Source organism: Chrysemys picta, chromosome 7 (genome assembly GCF_011386835.1).
Source record: "Chrysemys picta bellii isolate R12L10 chromosome 7, ASM1138683v2, whole genome shotgun sequence".
Classification (NCBI taxonomy): Eukaryota; Metazoa; Chordata; order Testudines; family Emydidae; genus Chrysemys; species Chrysemys picta.
The window spans coordinates 106542378-106562334 of record NC_088797.1 but is presented as its reverse complement, the minus strand read 5'-3'; the positions used below and the strand labels follow the sequence as shown (position 1 = coordinate 106562334).

General features: G+C 43.7%; 1 protein-coding gene across 8 annotated transcripts in view; it reads right to left on the bottom strand.

Moving 5' to 3' along the window:
* Positions 1-19957, bottom strand: part of C7H10orf90 (chromosome 7 C10orf90 homolog) — a 182007-nt gene that overhangs the window by 135354 nt on the left and 26696 nt on the right. The window lies entirely within an intron of this gene.

Genomic DNA, 19957 nt, shown 5'->3' with positions numbered 1-19957 from the left:
TTAAAGGATGTAATCAAATCACCCCTTAAGTACCTACATGGGAATAAATATTTAATAGTGGGCTCCTCAGGCTAACAGAGAAAGGTATAACATGATCCAATGGCTGGAAGTTGAAACTAGACACATTGAAACTGGGAATAAGGAATACAAAATAATACAAAAAATATACTTTAACACTGACGATAATTAACCAAGGGTTTCAATGCATTCTCCATCAATGGCAATTTTTCAATCAAGATTGGATGTTTTTCTAGAAGATACGCTTTAGGAATTTTTTCATGCAAGTTCTATGGCCTCTGCTATACAGGAGGTCAGCCTACATGCTCACTATGGTCCCTCACTCTTCCCATAAAGAGTTGTCTACTTGGGGCTGCAAGGGCAACTTGTCAAGAGTTTGAAGGCTGCATCTAACATTAATTTTGAAGTAATCAGGCAATACAATAACAGCCTTGAATATTCTTTGATAGCTGAAAAATTGCTTTTCTAGCTGTGAAATAAAAAGCTGAAACTGATCAGCATTAGCATCAGCCAGTACTAGTATTAGACTATATTTTGGGCCATGTAGATGTCCATTAGCAAATTACTAGACACAAGTACCTGATAAAATGGAGTACCATTTCTTAGCTCATCCCCACAGACACAATGTCCTCCTAAAAACACAGTCAAGGGGAGAAACACAACCATCCAAAATCTTAACCTCTGGCTTTGGAACAAAAGTAGAAGAAACAAGAAGCTAAAATAGATGCATGAATTATTGAGGAAAGCATGATGTTTATGCAGTATGTTATTGCATGATACACTGTTTACACTCGGCAGCACCTCTCTTGGTATTTTAATGTACTTGCATGATTAGTTTGAGACAAACCAAGAAGACGGCAAGAAAAATTCTTTTTCACCTGAGCTGAGAGTATGATACACAGGGAATTGTACATGTACCTCCTATAATTGCTATGGGAAACTAATGGCATAATCCTCTCCCAAATCCTCCACACACAACTCACGTATCTGGGCAGACGCAATGGGAGGAAAACTAATCTTCCCAGCAGGCTACAAAGCAGCAACAAAGCAGCTGCAGAGGGTATTTCATCTCAAAGGCTGAAGCAGCACTTCTTGGACCCTTCTTTCCTTCCCTCCAGTGGGAGACATGGCCATATCATCCACTCAGTAACACATCCCTGGCTCTAGTTTGGGGGGCAGAACTGCACCAGTTCTACTGACAAGGGATCTTCTGAGGCACCAAAGAAGAGGGCAGGATTTGCTTCCAAGTGAACAGAACTCTGGGTTTTCCTTGACGGTCCTATTTCCAGCTACTAGCCAGCCCCTTTGTTAATGAGACCCCAACCCAAGATGATGACACAAAGTTGTTTATATTGGAGATTCTACAAAAACAAGGTGCCAGGTATATATGTCCAGACAGACAAGAGAAACTGGAAGTTCCGTGAACAGCACCAATTAATAAGCTATCATTTAGATATCTTCAAAGGCCAGTCTAGCATGAAAAAAAATGGTTTTAGAATATGTTTATTGATATTGCCATTAAACTATATAAGTGAAGGAGACAGGCAGCCAATCTATATGAGCAATCTGCACAGCTGAGTCAGGCAGCATATGTATTAAAAAGCACCACACCCCAGATCCTACTCTCTGGCATCAGGAGGCACGTGCAATGAGAACTCTGCTGGTTGATAGCTGTGTCCCACAGTTCTCCTTCCATTCAACTCATTTCTTACATATACAAAAGAGGAAACCTGAAATTGGTCCATAGTGTGTTTTTTTCACCCCAACTCTGTGCATGGAATGCCCTCTTCACCCTGGTTTGCTAAGAACTCTTGGGAATTCATTAGGCTTTGGTTTAGCTTTCCCTTCAGATGGCAGTTGGAATTCAGTGACTAAGAGAATTTCTGACATCCTTCAAGATTATTATTTGGGTATTGTTAATTCCTGCCCTCAGCCTCAGATATTTTGCATCAGACTTTTGGAATTCTGAGCTTGGATCCCCCTCACAGCAGCCCTACCTGATAGCAGCAGAGAGCCTTTGCTAGGTTCTGTGAAAACTGGACATGGTGCACATGTAGTTGGTCGCTGTCCACTTCTAACAGCACTTACCATATGTGAAGACATGAGGTTCTCCCCTCGGTCTTCTTTTCTCAAGACTAAACAGGCTCAGGTTTTTTTTAACCTTTTCTCATAGGTCAGATTTTCTAAACCTTTTGTAATTTTGTTGCTCTCCTCTGGACTCTCTCCAGTTTGTCCACATCTTTCCTAAAGTGTGGCACCCAGAACTGGACACAGTACTCCACCTGAGGCCTCAACAGGGCTGAGTAGAACAAGACAACAACCTCCCATGTCTTATATATGACACTTCAGTTAAAACAGCCCAGAACGATATTAGCCTTTTTTGCAACAGCATCACACTGTTGTCTCTCATTCAATATGTGAACTATAACCCCCACACTATAACCCCCAGATTCTTTTACAGTGGTACTACTGCCTACACAGTTATTCCTCATTTTGTATTTCTGCAGTTGATTTTTCCTTCCTAAGTGTAGTACTTTGTACTTGTCTTTATTGAATTTATTCTGGCTGATTTCAGACCAATTCTCCAATTTGTCAAGGTCATTTTGAGTTTTAATTCTGTCCTTCAAAGTGCCTGGAGTCCTTTATTATTAGAAATTTCACTCAAATGGTTGCCAAAATGTCACTGCCAGTGCTCTTTGTGAAAAAGAGAGAGAAAGAGACACAGGACTTTCAAGAGTGCCATCAATTTAGCCAATCAAAGCCAATGGGACATATGTGGATAAATCCCAAGTAACTCCCTGAAGATAGTGGAATGGCTTCAGATGGTGTTGACCTCAGTGGAATTGTATCACAGGCACTTCCAAGGAGCATGATGATGACAGAAAACAAAGCTGCTATGTGGAGCTTTTTATAACTATTTTGCGGGTCCTTCCTCTTCAGGGATATTATGAACTCCAGATATCAGAGTCCATCACTGATCATATCCCAGAAAGCAAGAAAACCAGTATTGGAGCTGGTCAATAAAAAACAAAAACAAACGAAAAAACATTTTGCATTTTTTTTAAATATTTCCACATTTTTTAAAATTTTGTCAAAAAAATCCAATTTTCAAAAAAATTTCAACCAGCTCTATAACCAGTCAAAAAATCTCAGAATTTTGTCCAGGTATTTTTGTTTTTGAGAATTGAATTTGTGAAAAAAATAATCAAAAATGCTAAGTTAGGGACATTCCAGCAGCTCCACTGTCCAAAAGATCCACTTCTCAGATTTGCACATGCTATTTACCATCACCTTTGACTAGTAGTGTGCAGTAGCTCACCTTTGACAGCACCATACTCTTGCGCAGTGTCCGGTACCATCACATTATAATTAATTCCTTTCCCATTTTACCTTCTCTTTCATCTCTCCATTCACTTCTTCTATTTCCAATTCTCCCCAAACTATCCTTTAGATACTTTTATATGTACACAATATAGAACTATATTTTTGTATTCATTTTAATTATAGTCTGTATTGCCATAGCAATATAGTGCCCACTACTATTGTGGGCACTATAGAAACATGGTGTTTTCAGCACACATGACTCTTCAGAACTTGTAACAATCTCTGTATATTATTTTAAAAAGCCTTCTAAATTTGCTACCACCATGCCCCTACTCCTGCCCCAGTCTTTTCATTCCCAACATGCTGAACTAAATCTATCAAAACAAGACCAAATGTAACTGACGGAACTCTTAGCCTACCAAAATTCTAGTTCAATGGGCAGGGGATAGAGTGATTTTGTCATTTTTATTTGATGTATCTTTTTTCACATTTATTAGACGCATATATCCCAAAAAATGATGGGGTAATAGGAGAGAAGTTAGGAAGACAGATCACTTCCAGTTGGTAACGGTGATGATTACATAATAAGATGCCTTCCTTAACATCAGTGAAGTCTAATCCAGGCCTATTGTAAATGTTTAAACCAACAACATTGTCAATTTTATATAGCTAATCCTATAAAAAGGACACAATTTCCTGAAATGTAACTTTGTAATTTATATTGCTAGACTCATCATGTTAACAACAAGTTTATATCTGCACCACAGTCTATTGTGTAAATCAGATATCAAAGTATCCACTAGTACCTAGAAATGAACACTCATTTTCAGTAAAGGAAAGGTTGTACAAAAAATGGTTATCTAGCTTCTCATAACTGTTGTTCTTTGAAATGTGTTGCTCATGTCCATTCCAAGTAGGTGTGTGCGCATCGTGTACACAGTCGTAGGAAGTTTTTTCCCCTAGCGGCACCCGTCAAGTTGGCTGTGGAGCCCCCTGGAGTCACCCCTTCATTGCGGCATATATAGGTCCCTGCCAACCCACCGCCTCTTCAATTCCTTCTTGCCAGGGTACTCTGACAGAAGGGCAGGTCTTGGAATGGACATGAGCAACACATCTCAAGGAACAAAAGTTACAAAAAGGTAGATAACCGTTTTTTCTTCTTTGAGTGTTTGCTCATGTTGATTCCAAGTAGGTGATTTCCAAGCATCTTCTAGGAGAAGGAGGAGTACAGCGGGTCGCCGACTGCAGCACCGCTCTGCCAAATGCTGCATCATCCCTGGCCTGCTGTGTAATGGTGTAGTGTGATGTAAACGTATGAATTGATACCCATGTTGCTGCCCTGTAGATGTCTTGGATGGGGACTTGTGCCAGAAATGCCGCCAAGGATGCCTGCGCCCTTGTGGAGAGTGCTGTCAGCACGGAGACAGGTAAATTTGCCAGGTTGTAGCATGTCCTAATACAGGCCATGATCCAGGAGGAGATTCTTTGGGACGACATGGGGAGTCCCTTCATTCATTCCGCAATTGAAACGAAGAGTTGAGTCAATTTCCAAAATGGCTTTGTTCATTCAATATAAAAAGCCAATGCTCGTCTGACATCCAGGGAGTGGAGCATTCATTCCCAGTTGCTAGTGTGCAGCTTAGGGCAGAACACTGAAAGTAATATGTCCTGGTTCGCATGGAATTATGAAACTACCTTTGGGAGAAAAGCCAGGTGTGGCCGCAAATGTATCTTCTCCTCATAAAAAAAGGTATGGGGGGGCTCAGAAGTCAAGGCCTCAAGCTCAGACACCCTCCTGGCTGAAATTATAGCCACCAAAAATGTTACTTTCCAGGAGAGTAGAGGAGAGAGCATGTTGCTAGGGGCTCAAAGAGAGGGCCCATCAGTCTTGAGAGCACCAGGTTGAGATCCCATGGGGGTATTGGCTGTCTTACTTGAGGGTACAGTCTATCTAGTCCTTTGAGGAATCGGCCAACCATGGGGTTAGCGAAAACTGACTGGCTGGCTGACCCGGGATGGAAAGCGGAGATGGTGGCCAGCTTTACTGATGATACCAACAAGCCTTGCTGTTTCAGGTGTAATAGATAGTCCAGGATAAGGGGAATCGATGTCTGTAAAGGCTGAGTGACCTTTTGTAATGATCAAATCGAGAATCTCTTCCACTTAGCCAAAAAAGTGGGCCTGGTGGATGATTTCCTACTGCCAAGGAGAACCTCCCTAACGGAGTTTGAGCATGAGAACTCTGAAGGGCTTAGCCATGGAGCTTCCATGCTGTGAGGTGGTGAGACTCCAGATTGGGGTGCTGGAGGCAGCCATGGTCTTGAGTGATCAAGTCCGGGACCAGGGGCAGGGTTATAGGCATGTCCACCGAAAGGTCAAAAAGCATGGTGTTGACATGGCCACTCTGGTGCTATTAAGATTATTGATGCTCCCTCTCTTCTGACCTTCAGCAGGACCTTGTGTACGAGCAGGAAGGGCGGGAATGCATACACCATGTGCCCCTTCCAAGGGAGGAGAAAGGCATCTGCGAGCGAACCCTGGTGGTGATTCCGGAAGGAACAGAACTGGTGACACTTCCTGTTGTTCCATGTTGCGAACAAGTCTATCTGGGAAATCCCCCCCTTTGGAAGAGGTTGATCACAACATCCGGGCGGAAAGAACCGGTTGTGAAAGGACCAGCTGAGATGATCAGCCAGCTCGTTCTGAGATCCTGGAAGGTATGATGCCTCTAGATGTATCGAGGGGGCAATGCAGAAGTCCCACAGTTGAGGGCTTCCCAGACCAGGGGAGAGGAGAGAGCACCACCCTGTTTGTTTATATAGAACATCGCTGTTGTGTTGTCGGTCAATACCAATAAACATCTGCCCTCCAGATGGGCTTGAAACATCAGGCAAGCAAGGCGAATCGCTCTCAGCTCCCTGACGTTGATGTGCAGCGAAAGTTCTGCCTGGGACCAGAGACCTTGAGTCTTGAGTCTGCTTAGATGCACCCCACCATCCCATCGCTGACACGTCAGTGATTAGAGACAGCGAGGGTTGGGGCCTGGAGAAGGGGACTCCCATGCAGACTGCTTATGGGTCGAGCCACTACAGAAAGGACTCTATAACTGGAGGAATAAGTGTGACTATCTTGTCTAGTTGGTCTCGGTTTGGCCTGTATACCGAGGCCAGCCAATCTTGAAGGGGACAGAGCCACAGCCTGGCATGCTGTACTACATATGTACAAGTGGCCATATGGCCAAGCAACTTCAGGCAATTTCGCACTGTAGTAGTGGAGTATTGTCTTAAGTCCTCTATGATGGCACCCATGGCCAGAAAATGCATTCCAGAAGGAATGCTCTGGCTTGACTGGAGTCTAGGAGAGCTCCGATGAATTCTATCCTCTGTGTGGGGGCTAGAGTCGACATTGTCACATTCAGTATCAAGCTGAGACTGTCGACTGTCAATTGAACTAGGCTCTTGTGGTCCTCCACTTGCGCCCTGGAATGGCCCTTGAATAACCAGTCATCTAGGTACGGTAATACCTGCACCTGCTGCCTCCTCAGGAAGGTGGCTACGACCGACATGCACATGGTGAACACCCGAGGGGCTTCCATGAGGCTGAAGGGAAGAACCGTAAACTGATAGTGGGTGTTGTTGACCACAAAGCAGAGAAACCACCTGTGGGGCAGGACTATAGACAGATGAAAGTACACATCATTCAAGGCGAGGGTGGAGTACTAGCCCCCCAGATCAAGGGAGGGAATAATGGAAGCCAGGGAGACCATGCAGAACATCTTCTTCTTTAAAAATCTGTTGAGGTTTCGCAGGTCTAAAACAGGCCTGAGCCCATCCTTGGCCTCAGTCTGAGAAAATTCTGGGAATAGAACCCTCTGCCCCTGATTTCCGGAGGGACCTCCTCCACTGCTCCGAGTTCAAGGAGCGTTTGCACCTACTGCACGAGGAGTTGCTCATGAGAAAGGTCCCTGAAGAGAGACAGGGAAGGGGGGTGGGAAGGCAGGAGAGAACAGAATTGGAGAGAATATCCCAATTCTACCGTGTTCAAGACCCATTGGTCTGAGGTGATTTGTGACCAGGCATGGTAGAAGTGGGATAGATCCATGCCAGCCTCAGTGCCAGTTCCTGCTGCGGCCTCTGTGCTGGCCTGGGTGCCCATCTCGTGGCCTTGTGGAGGTTCCCAGGCTACAGATGATGATGGAGGGTCCTGTCCTTCCAATACACCTGATAATGATCTGGACCCCGGCCCCTGGGCTTGGTGGTAGGCCACTGAGCTGGCACCTGCACTGCGGTGGCCCCAGAATCATAGGCAATGGCTGTCCTTCCTCCTTTCTCGAGCAGTGCCAAGAGTAATGTCAAGAGTGGTGCCGGCTCTGCCTAGGTACATAGGACTCCACTTCCTAGTCCAACTAGGATTCCAACCTCGGTGACCAAGGTGGTGCAGAGCAAAACGGTGCCGGAGGGCAGTGCCTAGGCAAGGGCAAACAGTGCCTCATCATAGTAGGCTTGCCCTTGGAAGGCATGGTGCTTCTTTGCGGTGCTGGAGCTGGTGCAGGGGAGTGCGCTGTTATAGCTATAAGGTCCCTGGCCACGTCAAAGGTTTTCTGGAGTGGAGGGAAGGTCCAACTCCTCCACCTGACTCTCCTGCACTGGGAATTCCACAAGAACTGGTCTCGACGGACGCCCCTGTGAGGCCGGAGTCGACGGTGCTAGCTGAGTCGGAGCCGGAGCAGGGTATCCTGGCACGGGACGCACCCCGCTAGTGCCTCCTTGCTCCACTGGTCTAGTGAGAGAGTGACCTCTGTTGGTCTTCTTCTTGTGCAGCACCAGCGAATGGGTGCAGTACTGGACACTCACACTGGAGGAGGCCTTCTGTGCTGGGGAGAGGTGGTGCCAAGGGTCTCTGGAGCCTGAGTCCTTTTTCAGCCTCTTACTGAAGCCGGCATGCTCTGCACTGAAGTGCTGGGCTTGGGGTTGGACCCCACCTGTACCGGCTGGAGACCAAGGGCTGACTCCATGAGGAACAATTTTAGCCTAAAGTCCCTCACCTTCTTAGTTCTTGGACAGAAGCCTCTGCAGATTTTATACTTATCAGTCTGATGGGTTTCCCCCAAACACTTCAAACTGGAGTCGTGTGGCTGTCTCTTTGGCATAGGCTTCAGACAGGACCCGCACGGTTTGAACTGCTGAGACCAAGGCATACCCCGGACCACGGGAATGGAAGAACGTGGTGGTGGGGGCAACCCCCAACTGAAACTTATCTTAACTAACTATAAGCTAATTAAAACTAACTAATCCTAAATTAACTATTTACAGATGCAACAAGGGAAAGTCCACTAGGGAATCGCTTGCAGTAGCAAGAGAAGAGAGCAGCTCCAACGATTGTCACTGGTGTAAGAAGGAACTGAAGAGGCGGCAGGTTGGCAAGGACCTATATACACCGCCATGAAGGCATGACTCCAGGGAGCTCCACAGTCGACCCAACAGGTACTGCTAGGGGAAAACCTTCCAATGACTATGCACACAGAGTGCACACACCTACTTGGAATCAACATGAGCAAGCACTCGAAGAAGAAGAAACTTTCTCAGCTGAGAGTGGGGTACAAGAGTCTCATCTTAAATACCAACTTTGATCCTACGTCCCAATTGATCATAGGTATCATTTTTATGCATGAAAGAGAAATTCCTTTTCTGAGCTAGGCCACCAATCTGTTACTTAGGAGAATTGGAAATGAAACGGGGACTGCTTTTTTAATAAATCCTACTTTCCTGCTCTACAGTATTCTTTCTGTATTTATTATTGCTGCAGTCTCTGAACTGAAACATTCCATTAACCTAATAGCAATATGTGAATACACATTAGACAGTTTGGCCCACACACACACACACACACAACTGATCTCATCAAAGAAATAAAACTTGATTTGCAAACAATTTACATTGACACTCACTTGTGTGGTTGCAATTTAATGACACCACATTAGTGGTACCATTATTATTTTAAACATGATTTATAAAAAAGGAGGTTTATCTATATTTAAAATGCATAATGCATGAAAAAATGTGCTGTGTATTCCATTAATCATTCTATATGGCACACTGCAATATGGCTGGTATAAACCTGGCCTAATTAGCAATCTTCTTATAATCCCAAAAGTCAAATACAGTACTGGGCGATCAACAAGCTTTCTTTTGCATTTCTTTTCCTTTCAGTGGTTTTTATTCTGAAAGCTTTTGTTCTTATTTAGAAATTCAAATCTGCCCCACATCTTGTCCTTAACATTGCACTGTATTTTTATATTTGTGGCTAGATTGTACTTCAAAGATAATGTATCATTATTTATTACTAGTTAGTAAGAGAAGTGGTAAATAAATGCTCCACCGAATATTCCTATAGCCTGAAAACAGTTTTCTTTACCTATATAAGAAAGACTTTCATTTCTTCTCCATAGACAATGATCTTTTTGAGATGAGAACAATCTGCACTGATCTATAAAATCTTAAGATCATTAATACCAGTATAAAAACAAGCAAAAACAGTATCCTAGAGCATTTTAGCATTTTCGGACTAAGGAAAGGAATTTTGCTTGATTACGGACTCCAAAGAGGCAGTTAGCTGTGGAATCATACTCATAATATTTCTTCTTTTCCCCCTGAGCTAATTCTAACAGAAAACAAAGCTGGGATATGGATGTTCAAAGGAACAGCAAAGACTACATAACAAGCCATGATCAACCTACACACTTAAATACCCTCTGATGATGATTACGATATGTTATAGAGGAGAGAAAAACGTATTTTAAGTCTCTGGTATTTTTCTACAGTGTATAATGAAGTTGGTAATGGTGTGTACATATATAATACTGAAACAACAGCGTTGGAGAGGTGGGGCCATGTTAGTCCCATTTTTCTTGATGTAATTATCAGCTGTTTAGAAGATGTTCTGTTTAATTTAGAATCTAGTTCATTGTGGGTGGTGGCTGCAGGCAAATTGTCAGAGTGAACTATTGACTTAGACATCCCCCAGTGGTTACTGGACTTCTGTTTATTACCATATTTGTATTACAATAGCACCTAGAGGGCCTCAACCATGAATTGTTCTCTTGTGCTACGGCTGTACAAACACGTAGTAAGATACCCTTTATCAGACTGAATTCCCTTATGCCATTTGCATCAATTCAGTAATATTTAATTAATACATTTTATGAGGATCTGTATATTATCTAGTTTGATCAGATCTTTCCATTTAATTTCTAAGGACAAATTCTATGTAGTGATTCTGTAACCATTCCTTTCAAGAAGTTTAACACCAGCAGGTGTCTGAAACCACAGGACATTTGCTTAGCTGTGTGTCTATATAAATTGTATGAAATTTTGTTTTCTACTTAATTAAGAACATCTTCAAAGAATTCCTTTAAAAAAATGCTAGGGTTAGCTGGTTGGGAATATAAAATGGAACAGTGTTTTGAGCAATACAATTGAACTGGAGAGATCTGAAGCCTACTCCAGGCTGTGTTCTTTCCCCTAGACATTTACAAACCATGCATGAGGAGAGATTGAGCCCTGCTACAGCCACACAGCACTCCATCGCCATTCGGCCAGTCGGTGCTAGAATGGGGCCAAAACTCCTAAAACAATCTTCAGACTCTCTCACTGTCATTGGAAGTGAAACCAAACTGGGAGGAGGGCGGCCAGAGCACCGGGGGAAGGGCGGCGAGCCCGGCCGTGGCCCCGCTCTCCCCGGGGGGCGGAGCGCCATGCCGCCCCCCTCCAGGTGCCGCCCCAAGCACAAGCTTGGTGGGCTGGTGCCTGGAGCCGGCCCTGCCAACTATATTCCCAAGTAAATTTCCTACAGGTAAACTGCAACATGGTAAGCCCCACCCTATAAACAATACACTTTCTTATCCTGGAAAAGAAGTCAATTTCTATCAACATTGTCTGCTCCTAGCTCTGACCACTGTGACCAGTGGACTGTTGGTTGTTGTGAGGCTCTCCTCAAGGTGCCCAGAACCGGGAACCACTGTGTTATCCCTCTCCCTCAGCAAGACAGAGCTTTGCGGGAGCTTAAATTGTGTCTCAACTGCCTGCCACACCAGGCTCTGGCTCCTTGGGCGGGGCAGAGCAACAGGCAATCTTTAGCCTCAGCCTTCAGGCTAAGGCAGTCAGTAACTACAGTCTGGGCTCTAATGCTCTGGATGACGTAGAGCAGTAAACATTTAAGCAGTCTTTAGTCTAGCCTCTTGGCTAAGGCAGACAGCAAACACAGTCTAGGGCAGGGACAGGCAACCTTTGGCATGCGGCCCGTCAGGGAAATCCGCTGGCAGGCTGGGACGGTTTGTTTATTTGCAGCGTCCACAGATTCGGCTGATCACACCTCCCACTGGCCGCAGTTCGCCGCTCCAGGCCAATGGGGGCTGTGGGAAGCGGCGGCCAGCACATCCCTCAGTTCGCCCCACTTCCTACAGCACCCATTGGCCTGGAACGGCGAACCGCAGCCAGTGGGAGCTGCTATTGGCTGAATCTGTGGATGCTGCAGGTAAACAAACTGTCCTGGCCCGCCAGCAGATTTCCCCGATGGGCAGTGTGCCAAAGGTTGCTGATCCCTGGTCTAGGGGGCTTGCAATGTTCTGGTTGGGGCAAGCCACAAACGAGGCACAGGCCTTCTCGCCTAGAGTGAGTAGGCCGCCACCCTAGGGTTGGGGTTAGTGGCAAGGGGTAGGGAGACCCGGGCCCACCCTACACTACTGGGTCCCAGCCCAGGGCCTTAACAGTGGCGGGCGTCCTGCCGAAACACACTGGCTCATATTGCAACTGCACAACATGACTAATGTGTGGTTCCTCTGGGCTACTTCCTACCCAGTCCATTGGTGTGACTCCATAGTCTGCAGGTCCTCGGTCTCCTTGAGGTAAGTGGCAGACAGCAGTCCCAGCAACTTTTCCCTACTCTCAGTCTCCTCGGGGAGCAGAGTGTCTCATGGCTCAGGGTCTGGTCCAGAATCCTGCAGCTGGCTAGAGAAATCTGCCTCCCTCACTGGCTCCAGCTTCCAACGGAGCTGAAGGGCCCACCTCTTATACTTCCTGTCCCACCCCTCTGCTTCCGGCACAGGGGGCAGGGTTGGCTTGGCGCCGCCCACCAGGGAGAGCATAGTGGTCCCTCTGCTTCAGGTCTGGAGGGAGGCCACTCTGCCTCACTACAAGACCACAGACAAGTGATTCTAAGCGGAGGTAACAGAAACAGGTATGGTTACAAACAAAACACACTTTCTAGTGCCAAAAGTTAACTTTAGTGAGCTACAATCTTAGCCTAAACAGCTTTCTCATTTACATCAAGCTACAAGCATCTCCAGCCTTTCTGGCAGGAGGATTTAACATTCACAGCATCGGAGGATGCTGTCCTCTTTAGCCCTGAAGAGATGAATAATTAAGGGGTTCTCTTCTCTTATGTTTAAAGTCCAGTAAACCTTAGAAATGTATTCTTTTGAAGTGTATGCCCCAGATAAAGTTTTTCCTCCCCTGTTGTTTGTCTTTTTCCACTGACTTCCCATCTCCCTGCTGACTCATATGCCTGGCATCAACTTGCTCAATTTACACTGGAGACACAGGTAACCAGGAAAAACCACATACCTTTGTCTAGGACAAACACGTTTATCAGGAATGCCCCCAAAAACATATTTTAGGAACATATTTCCAGCACACACACAGCTCTTTACACACTAACTGTACATACATCACACAATAATATTAATGATGAGAGGGTCACCATCTTTCATAAAAAACTTTACTAATGCACTTTTATAGTACAATAATGTTGTATAGAATCAGTTGATTCAATTACTTATTCTTTGGGGTTCAGACCCCCTGTTCTCCCATACGGTGTATGGATGCTCTTTAACACAGCTGTCCAGAGAGAAATGGCTGGTTATAGGGTGTTGGTTTTTCCTTCCCTTAGCTGCCGAATTGCAGCTAAAAATACACTACTTATCTAGTTACTTTTTTGTGTGCCTCTTATTCATTTCAACATGATATGCAAACATGCACAAATGAAGACAGAATTGGGCCTTCTTAAGCACATACTGCCTGCATTACCAAGCTCTGTGGATGAAGTTTACCCATTTGTCATACACTCATATATGGGTGTAAGTGGTTCTGATGGCTCCTTGCGCACTGTCTGCATAGAACTGAAATTTTTGTTCCATCACAATAGTCATTTCACCCTTATGTTGACAGCATAAATCTTTGACGGTTAACCTAGACCAAACTGATCTATGCCAACATATCATGTTGACAATTGATCTCTTACATTTTCTTCTGCAGCAGTAATTAAGTATTGGAGAAGCTTATGGATCAACTTATTTTAGTTAATGCAAGTCTGAACCTATACCATGAAACAGAAATTTATCACTCTACAGTGATTTTCTTTTCATGCTTCATCAATTCATGTTTACAGCTGGTTTAACTTTTTCTAATCAAAAATAAATCAGCATGAAAAAGCATTAGATTTTTCATTTAGATTCTCAATTGCCTTTTATTACAGAGATAACATCCCTTGTCTGATTTTAAATGGTAGATTATTCCCTTGTTTGGATATGAATAAAAATGCTCTGGTTCCATAATCCAAATGAGCCTCATTTTTATTTTGCCTTAAAAAATGTTGCACTAGACTGAGATGAATTGGCTTAGTTGTGCACGGACATCTCTGAACCTACCCCAAATTGACACAGAATACTCATTTGTTATAGATGAGTGCTTTTATAACAATAAACTAACAACTGTTTGACATCTCTTATGAACAAAATTCACCTTGATGTAGACACCCTATGGATCATGTAAGCCATTTAAATAGGATTTTACTGCATAGGCTCTTGTATGGGACCTATACAGTGGGCTGAATTTCACCCAGCATGGCTGTACTCATGCTTAACTTCCCTGTTGGCCTAACACCACTGACTTCTGTAGAGTTAGGCCAGCAGAGAATCTGGACCTAGGAATTTAAAAGTGTAGTAAAAAACTTTTGATATAACTTTAGAGGTCTATACTTCCCCTACAAATGTGATAATGTCACCAATACCTTCAGCAGAGCAGGGAGCTGCATTTTGTATACTACTTCAGGACTTTGCAACATCTTCAACAGTAGATGGAGAAACCCTGGCCTGGGTCTAACCAATTTAATAAATATGGTACCAATTTTCAACTATTTTGTTTTAAAAAATTAGAAATCAATGTGGTCGTGTTTTGCAGGTAGGATCTGTGGCTACTCACAATTGTTCTGTTGTGTTAGTGGGTGTCTCATTGCAATTCCACTCTTTTCCACAGAAACTAATTCATAATGTTCAGCTGATTGGTAGGCACTCCAAAATGCTCTTTGTATGATGCAACAACCTCTTTACAGAGGAATTGTTTCCTGCCACTGCCTTCTTTTCCTCAGTTGTGTTTCTGAGCAGTCTGAAATATATCCAAATCTAATATGGTTGCCATGACTTTGAGCACAGCATGGAAGTATGCAGAATGCATTCATTCACTAGACCACTATGACTAAGGATAAGATTCTGTTATGGATGTCACAGATTCCGGGACTTTCTAGGACCTCTGGGATTTCTTCAGGGGCCACCGGAGCAGCTGTTGTCCCTGGAGTTCAGCCCCGGGGCCACCGGAGCAGCTGGCCAGAGGGCTGACTGCTGGAGCCACAGTCCCTGGGCTCCTGGAGCAGCATCTGGGGTTGGGTCAGCCCCACAGCAGGTGCAGCAACCGTGGGGCTGGAGCAGCAACCGTGGGGCTGGAGCAGCTGCTGAAGTTCAGCCCCTGGCAGCACTCTGACTGTAAGTCCTCTCCACCCCAAGGATATTTTTAGTAAAAGTCAGGGACAGGTCACAGGCTTCCATGCATTTTTGTTTATTGCCGTGACCTGTTCCTGACTTTTACTAAAAATACCAGGGTCAGAATCTTAACCCTAGCTATGACTTTTATCTAATGTTGTGTATTTCCTAAACCCCCCTTTAAATACTTCACAATTCCTATACTGATGCATCTAGACTGTGCATATAATTATCATCTGCAGATCTCAACTGTTATATCAACATAATTCAGACTGTCCCTAGTCAAATACCGGAGCGGGGAAAATAAACGTCAGCTAATGAAAAAGGTGAATCTTAGAATTTCCCCCAAAGAATTCCTAGAACATATCTTTTAGAAAAACATTGAATGTTAATTTTAAAAATGGCCAGTGATTGAGAAACCATCATGATTCTTGGTAAATCGTTCCAATGGTTAATTGCTCTCACTGTTAAAAGATAGGCCTTATTTCCATTCTTAATTTGTCTAGTTTCAACTGCCAGCCACTGGATCATGTTATACCTTTCTCTGCTAGATTGAAGAGTCCATTATTAAATAGTTCCCCCATAAGTACTTATAGACTGTACTCAAGTCACCCATTAACCTTCTCTTTGTTACCTAAACAGCTCCTTGAATCTATGATCATATGGCATATTTTCTAATCCTTTAATTTCTTGTGGTTCCTCTATGAACCCACTTCAATTTCTCAACATCCTTCTTAAATTGTGAACAGCACAAATAGACAGAGTATTGGTCACACCAGTGCCAAATCTAGAAGTAAAATAACCTCTCTATTCCCACTCAAGATTCCCCAGTTTATGCATCCCAGGATTGCATTAGCCCTTTTGGCCACAACATTGAATTGGGAGCTCATGTTCAACTGATTATCCGCCACAACCACATTTTTTTCAGAGTCACTGCTTCCCAAGATGACGTTCCCATCATATAAGTATGGCCTACATTCTTTGGTCCCAGATGTATACAATTAGAATCATAGAAGATTAGGGATGGAAGAGACCTCAGGAGGTCATCTAGTCCAACCTCCTGCTCAAAGCAGAACCAACCCCAACTAAATCATCCCAGCCAGGGCTTTTCAAACCGGGCCTTAAAAACCTCTAAGGATGGAGATTCCACCACCTCCCTAGGTAACCCATTCCAGTGCTTCGCCACCCTCCTAATGAAATAGTTTTTCCTAATATCCAACCTAGACCTCCCCCACTGCAACTTGAAACCATTGCTCCTTGTTCTGTCATCTGCCACCACTTAGAACAGCCGAGCGCCATTCTCTTTGGAACCCTCCTTCAGGTAGTTGAAGGCTGCTATCAAATCCCTCCTCACTCTTCTCTTTTGCAGACTAAATAAGCCAAGTTCCCTCAGCCTCTCCTCATAAGTCATGTGTCTCAACTCCCTAATCAGTTTTGTTGCCCTCCGCTGGACTGTCTCCAATTTGTTCACATCCTTTCTGTAGTGTGGGGCCCAAAACTGGATGCAGTACTCCAGATGTGGCCTCACCAGTGCCAAATAGAGGGGAATAATCACTTCCCTCGATCTGCTGGCAATGCAGCCCAATATGCCGTTAGCCTTCTTGGCAACAAGGGCACACTGTTGACTCCTATCCAGTTCTTGTCCACTGTAATCCCCAGGTCCTTTTCTGCAGAACTGCCACTTAGCCAGTCAGTCCCCAGCCTGTAGCAGTGCATGGGCGTCTTCTGTCCTAAGTGCAGGACTCTGCACTTGTCCTTGTTGAACCTCATCAGATTTCTTTTGGCCCAATCCTCCAATTTGTCTAGGTCCCTCTGGACCCTATTCCTACCCTCCAGCATATCTACCTCTCCCCACATCTTAGTATCATCCACAAACTTGCTGAGGGTGCAATCCATCCCATCATCCAGATCATTAATGGAGATGTTTAGCTACATTAAAACTCCCCCCTAAAAGTTGCTGTTTGCTGGTGAAGAAGGACTACTCTATTCGATTTTGGAGAGGACTACTTTTTGGTACTGGGCCAGTATGATGTTGACAAAAAGTCTGTAAAGTGCTTTGAGATTATTTGTGGCACAGATTACTTTATAAGCATTATTTTGCAGTACTGAGTTTTCAATGTGAGAGGCTGTATACTAGCATATAGGGTGGTTTTATACAATATTTCACATACACATGTGAAAAATAAGCTGATCTAGATATACTTAATTCTCCCTCTGTACAGGGAGGTGAGGGATAGACTAGATGACATCTTGAGGTCCCTTCCAGTCCTAAATTATATGAAATCAGAATTTTCTACAAATATGTCATTTTTGGCACAACTCTAAGGGCTGGATTCTAATTTCCAGTGCTCAGCAAGGATCATGGAACATCTCTTAAGAGGCAGTGCAGTCTAGCAGATTGCACAATGGCACCAGGTGCCAAGAAAACCCAAGTATAACCTGAGACCTGCCCCTGACTCACTGTGTGGGACTAGGTAAACCACTTCACTTCTGAGGGTCTCAACCTTTCCACCCATAAAGTGACAATAATACTCAGTTCCCTCTTCTCCTGATGACTGCTATGAAACTTGTTTTGTATAGAACTTTGGAAAAATGAAGTTCTACATAAGTGGTAAATATTATTATCTAGAATATCCTGCACCTTTGCATACTGAATACACAGATCTCAACCTGAAATTTCTGCATTCCTAGTCAATACTGCAGTCATCAAGTAAATATAAGGACATGAAGAGCATTCTCCTATGGAAACTGGTGAATTTGCTATTTGAGCCCTTTTTTTCCTTTGACCATATCTGAACAGTTTGTAGGGTTTTTTATAACCTATTCATCCAAAACCCCATGTAGATTCTACATTGTATTGATTTTGTTCTTTTCAGAAAGTGCTGACTGAAGAGACAGACTAAAACTCTTCTGTGTGATTTTTTTGGTTTCTGAAGGTTCATAAAGGTCAGATTAAAATGCTGGTCCACATTCTTCAAGTGCATGATTGCTTGGGAGCTATGTGAATGATTTTCAGATTGTTTGGTACATCAAAAACTACAGTTTAAGTAGTTTTAAGATTTTTAAAGGAGAGAAAATGGCAGGACTAGTGAATGCAGGTCTTGGTCTTTGATTTTACCCTTTCCCCATGAAATCTTTTTGTCCCATTCAATAGCACATCCTCTGCATAAGTCTTTACTACTACTACCTCCTGATCTATGCAGGTCAATTTCCAAGAGGAAATTTTAACTTGAGACCATCTACTTGATAGCATATGCAGTGTGCATAACCAAAATGAAATCAATGCAAGTTTTGTAAGTGGAAGAACTGTAGGAATGTGTGAGACGGTAGGGTATACAATCAAGTACTAATTTTTGTGTACATAAATCACGATGTAACTAACATGATGACATTATCATAATCAAAGTTTGGGCTGCAGGTTAGCACATTCTGGGATGCAATCCAGACTAATGAGGACTTGCATCCCCACCTACCCTGCAATCTTGGGTGCCTCACAGTACTTTGCTGCTGTAGCTCCCAACTTGGGCCCCTCATAAACAACCAAAAAGCATGCAGGTCCCAACTGGATTGTCTGTGTATAGCTGCAGCCTGCCAGCAACACTCCAGTCACACTCCAGCTTCCACCAGCCTTGGATGCCACTCGCAGGGTGACCCCAACACACTCCCAAGTCTCAAATTTCCCCCCAAAACCTTGTGTTCTGCACTGTCCAGCCCTCTCCTGGACAGCTGAGATATTATAGACCGGTTGCCCCTGTAAGGGGTCAGTATCCAACAGTTTGCCACTTCAACTGGAGTTACCCAAACAGTTCACATGTGTCTGACGAAGTGGGTATTCACCCATGAAAGCTTATGCTCCAATACATCTGTTATGCATAGTCTTAAAGGTGCCACAGGACTCTCTGTTGCTTTTTACAGATCCAGACTAACACGGCTACCCTTCTGATACCAAACAGTTCAGTTTAAACACAACAGTGGATTAGTTTTGATTAAAAAATAAGATAAATGTATAACTACAAAGGGATATACTTGCACTCACGTAAAATCTAAGGTATTAAAGTCAGAAATGGTAATAAAAGAAATAAATATGAAATGCATTCTAGTAACTACAACTTAAAAAGACAGACTTGGTTCAAGGTAAAATCCTTACCATCCATTCCTAGAAATAGGACTGACCAAATTCTCAGGTCAGAATCCCTCATCTTAGGTGAAAGAGAAAGAAAGAAGAGGGAGAGAAAGAAAGAGAACCTGAGGTATTTTGCCCCTCACTTTTAGAGTCCAGTCACCCTGTGAAATGCATTTTCTTGAGGGCTACCCTAGATAAAGTTCCTTCCTGCTGTGAGGATGGAGACAAAGTCTCATGGTGAAAGAGGTTCTATATTTTTGTTTGTTAAAATGCAGATTGACCTGTTCCTGCCCCCCCCCACCCTCAGATGCCAAAGAATGGCCACCTGACTGGTAATTGCCAATCAACTTTGATGACACACAGCTAGAAGCATCAGCTTGTCCTTTGTCTTTGAGAAACATGTTTACCCCCTCCGCAGACTTATCTGGGCAACACATTTCAGTCAATTTCAGCTTATGTTCATAACTTTACATATAATGTTGCTACACACCTTTAACCAAGATATTGACCAGCTGCTTATTCTTTTTCAAATGATACATCAGAAGGCATATTTTGTATAAAGATTATTACAATGGTGTGTAGGCTGTGAATATAGGGAAGCATTTGGTCACAGTTATATTCTGAGAGTTATCCTAGACCAAGGCACAGTAATGACAATTTCTTATTTATTTGATTTATTTCAG